We start from the raw sequence: 8,468 nt of genomic DNA, 5'->3' as shown, positions 1-8,468 counted from the left end.
ACCTAGGAAACTGTGGAAGTAGCATCCAAAGGCCAACCATACATGCCAACAACTTTGAACTAAAGCCACAGCTCATCACCCTTGTTCAGAACAATTGTTCATTTGGAGGAAGTGTCTAAGAAGACCCCAATCAACATCTAACCACCTTCCTGAGGATATGCGATATTGTGAAGTCTAACGGTGTTCATCCTGATACCTATAGACTACTTCTGTTTCCCTTCTCACTCAAGGACAAAGCATCTAAATGGCTGGAATCCTTTCCAAAGGAGAGTTTAGCAACTTGGGAAGATGTGGTGAACAAGTTTTTGGCAAGATTCTATCCTCCTCAACGGATCAACAGGTTGAGAGCTGAGGTACAAACATTCAGGCAGCAGGATGGTTAGACTCTATATGAAGCATGGGAGAGGTTTAAGGACCTGACAAGAAGATGCCCGCCATATATGTTCAATGAATGGGTGCAGTTGCACATTTTCTATGAAGGCCTTTCGTATGAATCAAAGAAGGCAGTAGACCACTCATCCGGGGGATCTCTGAACAAGAAGAAGACTATTGAAGAAGCCATAGATGTCATTGAGACTGTAGCAGAGAATGACTACTTCTATGCTTCTGAAAGAGGCAACACTAGAGGAGTGATGGAGCTAAATAATGTGGATGCACTGCTAGCTCAAAACAAACTTATTACCAAGCAGTTGGCTAATCTTACCAAAACGATGGAGAGGAATCAAGTTGCAGCAATCACCACCTCAGCAGCAGCTCAAGAAGGAGTGAATGAGGAAGCAGTGGGTAATCAGGAACAAGCCAACTACATTGGAAATTCACCTAGGCATTACCATGACCCATACTCCAAAACATATAATCCCGGTTGGAGCAACCACCCAAATTTTGGGTGGGGAAACCAACAGGATCAAAGCCAAGATCAGAGACACCACAACCCCAACAACAATGCAGCTCACCAACACTCCACACAGAGGTCTTATCAACACCCACCCAACAACACCTCTCAACATCCATACCAAAGTCAAAGTGGCCCTTCTCATCCTTCCAATCTCAACTCTCCATCATCGGAAGAAAGACTATCAAGGATTGAGACACTACTTGAAGGCATTTGCAATGAGATTCAAGATAACAAGGTGTTCAAAGAGGAGGTGCGAGCCAATATCAAGAATCAGGGAGACACTATCAAGAGGCTGGAATTTCAAGTGGGATACCTATCTGAGAAGATTCCCAAACCTACTGATAGCTTCCCAAGTGACACAGAGAAAAATCCGAGAGGTGGAGCAAAGAAAGTGGTGCACGAAATTGTGATCTCCAGGCTCGAACAAATCCTGGTAATGGCTTCAAAGCTTGGTGCTTTGATCTTAATTCATAATCGTCACAACTTCGATACAACTAACCAGCAAGTGCACTGGGTCGTCCAAGTAATACCTTACGTGAGTAAGGGTCGAATCCCACGGAGATTGTTGGTATGAAGCAAGCTATGGTCACCTTGTAAATCTCAGTCAGGCAGATATAAAGTGATAATGGAGTTTTCGAATATTAATAATAGAATAGGGATAGAGATACTTATGTAATTCATTGGTGAGAATTTCAGATAAGAGAATGGAGATGCTTTTCGTTCCTCTGAACCTCTGCTTTCCTGCTATCTTCATCCAATCTGTCTTACTCCTTTCCATGGCTGGCTGTATGCAAGGGCATCACCGTTGTCAGTGGCTACATCCCCTCCTCTCAGTGAATAATATGCTCACGCACCCTGTCACGGCACGGCTATTCATCTGTCGGTTCTCGATCATGCTGGAATAGGATTCACCTTCCTTTTGCGTCTGTCACTAACGCCCAACACTCGCGAGTTTGAAGCTCGTCAAAGTCATTCAATCATTGAATCCTACTCAGAATACCACAGACAAGGTTTAGACCTTCCGGATTCTCTTGAATGCCGCCATCATTCTAGCTTACGCCACGAAGATTCTGGTTAGGAGATCTAAGAGATATTCATTCTAGCTTTAATTCATGTAGAACAGAAGTGTTTGTCAGGCACGCGTTCATAAGGGAGAAGGATGATGAGCGTCACACATAATCATCACCTTCATCACGTTCTTGGGTGCGAATGGATATCTTAGAAGCGAAATAAGAAGAATTGAATAGAAAACAGTAGTACTTTGCATTAATCTTTGAGGAACAGCAGAGCTCCACACCTTAATCTATGGAGTGTAGAAACTCTACCGTATGAAAATACATAAGTGAAGGTCCAGGCATGGCCGAGATGGCCAGCCCCCTAAACGAGATCAATAGTCTCCTAAGATGAACAATGGATTAAAACTGAGACCAAAGATTCTCAAAAAGACTAGTAAAAGGTCCTATTTATAATAAACTAGTCACTAGGGTTTACATGAGTAAGTAATTGATGCATAAATCCACTTCCGGGGCCCACTTGGTGTGTGTTTGGGCTGAGCCTGAGTGTTGCACGTGCAGAGGTCATTTGTGGAGTTGAACGCCAGTTTTTGTGCCAGTTTGGGCGTTCAACTCTGGTTTTGGATCCTTTTCTGGCGCTGGACGCCAGATTTGGGCAGAAGGCTGGCGTTGAACGCCAGTGTACGTCGTCAATTCTTGGCCAAAGTATGGACTATTATACATTGATGGAAAGCCCTGGATGTCTACTTTCCAATGCAATTGGAAGCGCGTCATTTCGAGTTCTGTAGCTCCAGAAAATACACTTTGAGTGCAGGGAGGTCAGAATCCAACAGCATCAGCAGTCCTTTTTCAACCTCTGAATCTGATTTCTGCTCAAGTCCCTCAATTTCAGCCAGAAAATACCTGAAATCACAGAAAAACACACAAACTCATAGTAAAGTCCAGAAATGTGAATTTAACATAAAAACTAATGAAAACATCCCTAAAAGTAACTAGATCCTACTAAAAACATACTAAAAACAATGTCAAAAAGCGTATAAATTATCCGCTCATCACAACACCAAACTTAAATTGTTGCTTGTCCCCAAGCAACTGAAAATCAAATGGGATAAAAAGAAGAGAATATACTATAAATTCCGAACTATCAATGAAACATAGCTTCAATCATATGAGCGGGACTTATAGCTTTTTGCCTCTTGAATAGTTTTGGCATCTCACTTTATCCATTGAGGTTCAGAATGATTGGCATCTATAGGAACTTCAGATTTCGAATAGTGTTATTGACTCTCCTAGTTCAGTATGATGATTTTTGAACACAGCTTCTTTATGAGTCTTGGCCGTGGCCCTAAGCACTTTGTTTTCTAGTATTACCACCGGATACATAAATGCCACAGACACATAGTTGGGTGAACCTTTTCAGATTGTGACTCAGCTTTGCTAGAGTCCCCAATTAGAGGTGTCCAGGGTTCTTAAGCACACTCTTCTTTTGCTTTGGACCTTGACTTTAACCGCTCAGTCTCAAGTTTTCACTTGACACCTACACGCCACAAGCACATGGTTAGGGACAGCTTGGTTTAGCCGCTTAGACCAGGATTTTATTCCTTTTAGGCCCTCCTATCCACTGATGCTCAAAGCCTTGGGATCCTTTTTATTTGCCCTTGCCTTTTGGTTTTAAGGGTTATTGGCTTTTTCTGCTTGCTTTTTCTTTTTCTTTCTAATTTTTTCTATTTTTTTTGCCCCCTTTTTTTTTTCTGCAAGCTTTGTTCTTTGCTGCTTTTTCTTGCTTCAAGAATCATTTTTATGATTTTTCAGATTATCAAATAACATGTCTCCTAGTCATCATTCTTTCAAGAGCCAACATATTTAACATTCTTAAACAACAACTTCAAAAGACATATGCACTGTTCAAGCATACATTCAGAAAACAAGAAGCATTGTCACCACATCAATATAATTAAGCTAAGTTCAAGGATAAATTCGAAACTCATGTACTTCTTGTTCTTTTGAATTAAAACATTTTTCATTTAAGAGAGGTGATGGATTCATAGGACATTCATATCTTTAAGACAAAGTTACTACTACTAATGATCATGTAATGAAGACACAACATAGATAAGCACATAACATAGAAAACGAAAAACAGAAGAAAGAAGAACAAGGAATGAATCCACCTTAGTGATGGTGGCGTTTCCTTCTTGAGGAACCAATGATGTCCTTGAGCTCTTCTATGTCTCTTCCTTGTCTTTGTTGCTCCTCCCTCATTGCTTTTTGATCTTCTCTTATTTCATGAAGCATGATGGAGTGCTCTTGATGTTCCACCCTTAGTTGTCCCATATTGGAACTCAATTCTTCTAGGGAGGTGTTGATGTGCTCCCAATAGTTTTGTGGAGGAAAGTGCATTTGAGGCATTTCCGGAATCTCATGGTGATGAGCTTCTTGCGCCTCTTGAGCTCCATGACTGGGCTCTCTTGCTTGCTCCATCTTTTTCTTAGTGATGGGCTTGTCCTCTTTAATGAGGATATCTCCCTCTATGTCAATCCCGGCTGAATTGCATAGGTGGCAAATGAGGTGAGGAAAGGCTAACCTTGCCATGGTGGAGGACTTGTCAGCCACCTTGTAGAGTTCTTGAGGTATAATCTCATGAACTTCCACCTCTTCTCCAATCATGATGCTATGGATCATGATGGCCCGGTCTATAGTAACTTCAGACCGGTTGCTAGTGGGAATGATTGAGCATTGAATGAACTCCAACCATCCTCTAGCTATAGGCTTGAGGTCCAATCTTCTTAGTTGAACCGGCTTGCCTTTGGAGTCAATCTTCCATTGAGCTCCTTCTACACATATGTCCATAAGGACTTGGTCCAACCTTTGATCAAAGTTGACTCTCCTTGTGTAGGGGCGTGCGTTCTCTTCCATGTATGGCAAGTTGAACGCCAACCTCACATTCTCCGGACTAAAATCTAAGTATTTCCCCCGAACCATTGTAACATAGTTCTTTGGATCCGGGTTCTTACTTTGATCATGGTTCTTGGTGATCCATGCATTGGTATAGAACTCTTGAACCATTAGGATGCCGACTTGTTGGATGGGATTTGTTAGAACTTCCCAACCTCTTCTTTGAATTTCATGTCGGATCTCCGGATACTCATTTCTTTTGAGTTTAAAAGGGACCTCAGGGATCACCTTTTTCTTGGCCACAACATCATAGAAGTGGTCTTGATGGGCTTTGGAGATGAACCTTTCCATCTCCCATGACTCGGATGTGGAAGCTTTTATCTTCCCTTTCCCTCTTCTAGAGGATTCTCCGGTCTTAGGTGCCATCAATGGTAATGGAAAAACAAAAAAGCTATGCTTTTACCACACCAAACTTAGAATATTGCTCGCCCTCGAGCAATAAACAAAAGAATAGAAGAAGAAAAAGAAGAAATATGGAGAGGGAGATGGAGATGTGGTTTCGGCTAAGGAGAGTGTAGAGGGGTGTGATGTGTGAATTTGATGAAGAATGGATGGCTTTATATAGGGAAGGGAGGGGGGGTATTGGTTCGGCCATATGGGTGGGTTTGGGTGGGAAATTGGTTTTGAATTTTGAAGGTAGGTGGAGTTTATGAGGTAGGTTTATTGGGAAGAGTGGGTGGATGTGAGTGGTGAAGGTTTAATGGGGAAGAGAGATTGAGGTGATTGGTGAGGGGTTTTTAGGAAAGAGTGTTTATGGGGTTGTGTGAAAGAGAGTGGTGAGAAGAAGTGAGTGGAGGTAGGTGGGGATCCTGTGGGGTCCACAGATCCTGAGTGGATCCTGTGGGGTCCACAGATCCTGAGTGGTTCCTGTGGGGTCCACAAATCCTGAGTGGATCCTGTGGGGTTCACAGATCCTGAGTGGATCCTGTGGGGTCCACAGATCCTGAGGTTTTCAAGGATTTACATCCCTGCACCCCTTAGGCATGTAAAAATGCCTTTGTATCCAACTCTGGGCGTTCAGCGCCAGGTTGGTGGCCTTTTTGGGCGTTCAACGCCCATCTGTGTGCCATTTCTGGCGTTGAACGCCAGAACCATGCCTGTTCTGGCGTTCAGCACCCAGAAGCTGCCCATTTTGGGCGTTCAGTGCCAGAACCATGCTCTGTTCTGGCGCTGAACGCCAGACAGATGCTCCTCCAGGGTGTGATTTTTTCTTCTGCTGTTTTTGATTCCGTTTTCAATTTTTATATTTATTTTGTGACTCCACATGATCATGAACCTAAGAAAACATGAAAAATAAGAATTAGATAAACATTGGGTTGCCTCCCAACAAGCGCTTCTTTAATGTCAATAGCTTGACAGTGGGCTCTCATGGAGCCTCACAGATGTGCAGAGCTTTGTTGAAACTTTCCAACACCAAACTTAGAGTTTGGATATGGGAGTTCAACACCAAACTTAGAGTTTGGTTGTGGCCTCCCAACACCAAACTTAGAGTTTGACTGTGGGGGCTCTGGTTGACTCTGCTTGGAGAGAAGCTTTTCCTGCTTCCTCTCCATGGTTGCAGAGGGAGATCCTTGAGTTTTGAATACAAGGGAGTTCTCATTCCATTGAAGGACTATTTCTCCTCTGTCAACATCAATCACAGCTCTTGCTGTGGCCAGGAAAGGTCTTCCTAGGATGATGGATTCATCCTCTTCCTTTCCAGTATCCAGGACTATGAAATCAGTAGGTATGTAAAGGCCCTCAACCTTTACTAATACATCTTTTACTTGACCATAAGCCTGTTTTCTTGAGCTGTCTGCCGTCTCTAGTGAGATTTTAGCAGCTTGCACCTCATAGATTCCCAGTTTCTCTATTACAGAGAGGGGCATGAGGTTTATCCCTGAACCAAGGTCATACAGAGCCTTAAAGATCATGGTGCCTATGGTACAAGGGATTATGAACTTTCCAGGATCCTGTCTCTTCTGAGGCAATGTCAGTTGATCCAGATCACTTAGTTCATTGATGAACAAGGGAGGTTCAACTTCCCAAGCATTAATGCCAAATAATTTGGCATTCAGCTTCATGATTGCACCAAGAAACTTGGCAGTTTGCTCTTCAATAACATCCTCATTCTCTTCAGAAGAGGAATACTCATCAGAGCTCATGAAGGGCATAAGGAGGTTCAATGGAATCTCTATGGTCTCTGGATGAGCCTCAGAGTCCTTTGGTTCCTCAGAGGGAAGCTCCTTATTAATCACTGGACGTCCCAGGAGGTCTTCCTCCTTGGGATTCACGTCCTCTCCTCTCCTCACAGGTTCGGCCATGGCGCTTATGTCAATGGCCTTGCACTCTCCTTTTGGATTCTCTTCTGTATTGCTTGGGAGAGTACTAGGAGGGATTTCAGTGATCCTTTTACTCAGCTGGCCCACTTGTGCTTCCAGATTTCTAATGGAAGACCTTGTTTCATTCATGAAACTTACAGTGGCCTTAGATAGATCAGAGACTAGATTTGCTAAATTAGAAGCATTTTGTTCAGAGTTCTCTGTCTGTTGCTGAGTTGATGATGGAAAAGGCTTGCTATTGCTAAACCTGTTTCTTCCACCATTATTAAAGCCTTGTTGGGGCTTTTGATCCTTCCATGAGAAATTTGGATGATTTCTCCATGTTAAGTTATAGGTGTTTCCATAAGGTTCACCTAAGTAATTTACCTCTGCTATTGCAGGGTTCTCAGGATCATAGGCTTCTTCTTCAGAAGATGCCTCTTGAGTACTGTTGGATGCAGCTTGCATTCCATGCAGACTCTGAGAGATCATATTGACTTGCTGAGTCAATATTTTATTCTGAGCCAATATGGCATTCAGAGTATCAACCTCAAGGACTCCCTTCTTCATAGGTGTCCCATTACTCACAGGATTCCTTTCAGAAGTGTCTTCTGCAGGCGTTTTCTTTAGGTGAATGGATCCACCTGCAGAAGTGTCCAGTGACATCTTTGATAGCTCAGATAAACCATCATAGAATATATCCAGGATGGTCCATTCTGAAAGCATGTCAGAAGGACACTTTTTGGTCAACTGTTTGTATCTTTCCCAAGCTTCATAGAGAGATTCACCTTCTTTCTGTCTGAAGGTTTGAACATCAGCTCTAAGCTTGCTCAGCTTTTGAGGAGGAAAGTACTTGGCTAAGAAAGCCGTGACCAGCTTATCCCAAGAGTTCAGGCTGTCTTTGGGTTGAGAATCCAACCATAATCTAGCTCTGTCTCTTACAGCAAAAGGGAAAAGCATGAGCCTGTAGACTTCAGGATCTACTCCATTAGTCTTAACAGTATCACATATCTGCAAGAATTCAGTTAAGAACTGAAAAGGATCTTCAGATGGAAGTCCATGAAACTTGCAGTTCTGCTGCATCAGAGAAACTAATTGAGGTTTCAGCTCAAAATTGTTTGCTCCAATGGCAGGAATGGAGATGCTTCTTCCATGTAAATTGGAATTAGGTGCAGTAAAGTCACCAAGCATCCTCCTTTCATTATTATTATTTTCGGCTGCCATCTCCTCTTCCTGTTTGAAAATTTCTGAAAGGTTATCTCTGGATTGTTGTATTTTAGCTTCTCTTAATTTTCTCTTCAGAGT

General features: G+C 42.7%; 2 non-coding genes across 2 annotated transcripts; one reads left to right on the top strand and one right to left on the bottom strand.

Moving 5' to 3' along the window:
* Positions 1–338: 338 nt before the first annotated feature.
* Positions 339–445, bottom strand: LOC112746175 (small nucleolar RNA R71). Its single transcript, XR_003174070.1, has one exon. It is a non-coding gene; the product is annotated as a small nucleolar RNA R71 (small nucleolar RNA).
* A 7,438-nt stretch (positions 446–7,883) lies between these two features.
* Positions 7,884–7,991, top strand: LOC112746216 (small nucleolar RNA R71). Its single transcript, XR_003174111.1, has one exon. It is a non-coding gene; the product is annotated as a small nucleolar RNA R71 (small nucleolar RNA).
* The last annotated feature ends 477 nt before the right edge of the window (positions 7,992–8,468 follow it).

This window comes from Arachis hypogaea, chromosome 14 (assembly GCF_003086295.3).
Source record: "Arachis hypogaea cultivar Tifrunner chromosome 14, arahy.Tifrunner.gnm2.J5K5, whole genome shotgun sequence".
NCBI classification, from domain to species: domain Eukaryota; kingdom Viridiplantae; phylum Streptophyta; class Magnoliopsida; order Fabales; family Fabaceae; genus Arachis; species Arachis hypogaea.
The sequence above is the reverse complement of the archived record's forward strand: the minus strand, read 5'-3'. Positions and strand labels throughout refer to the sequence as shown.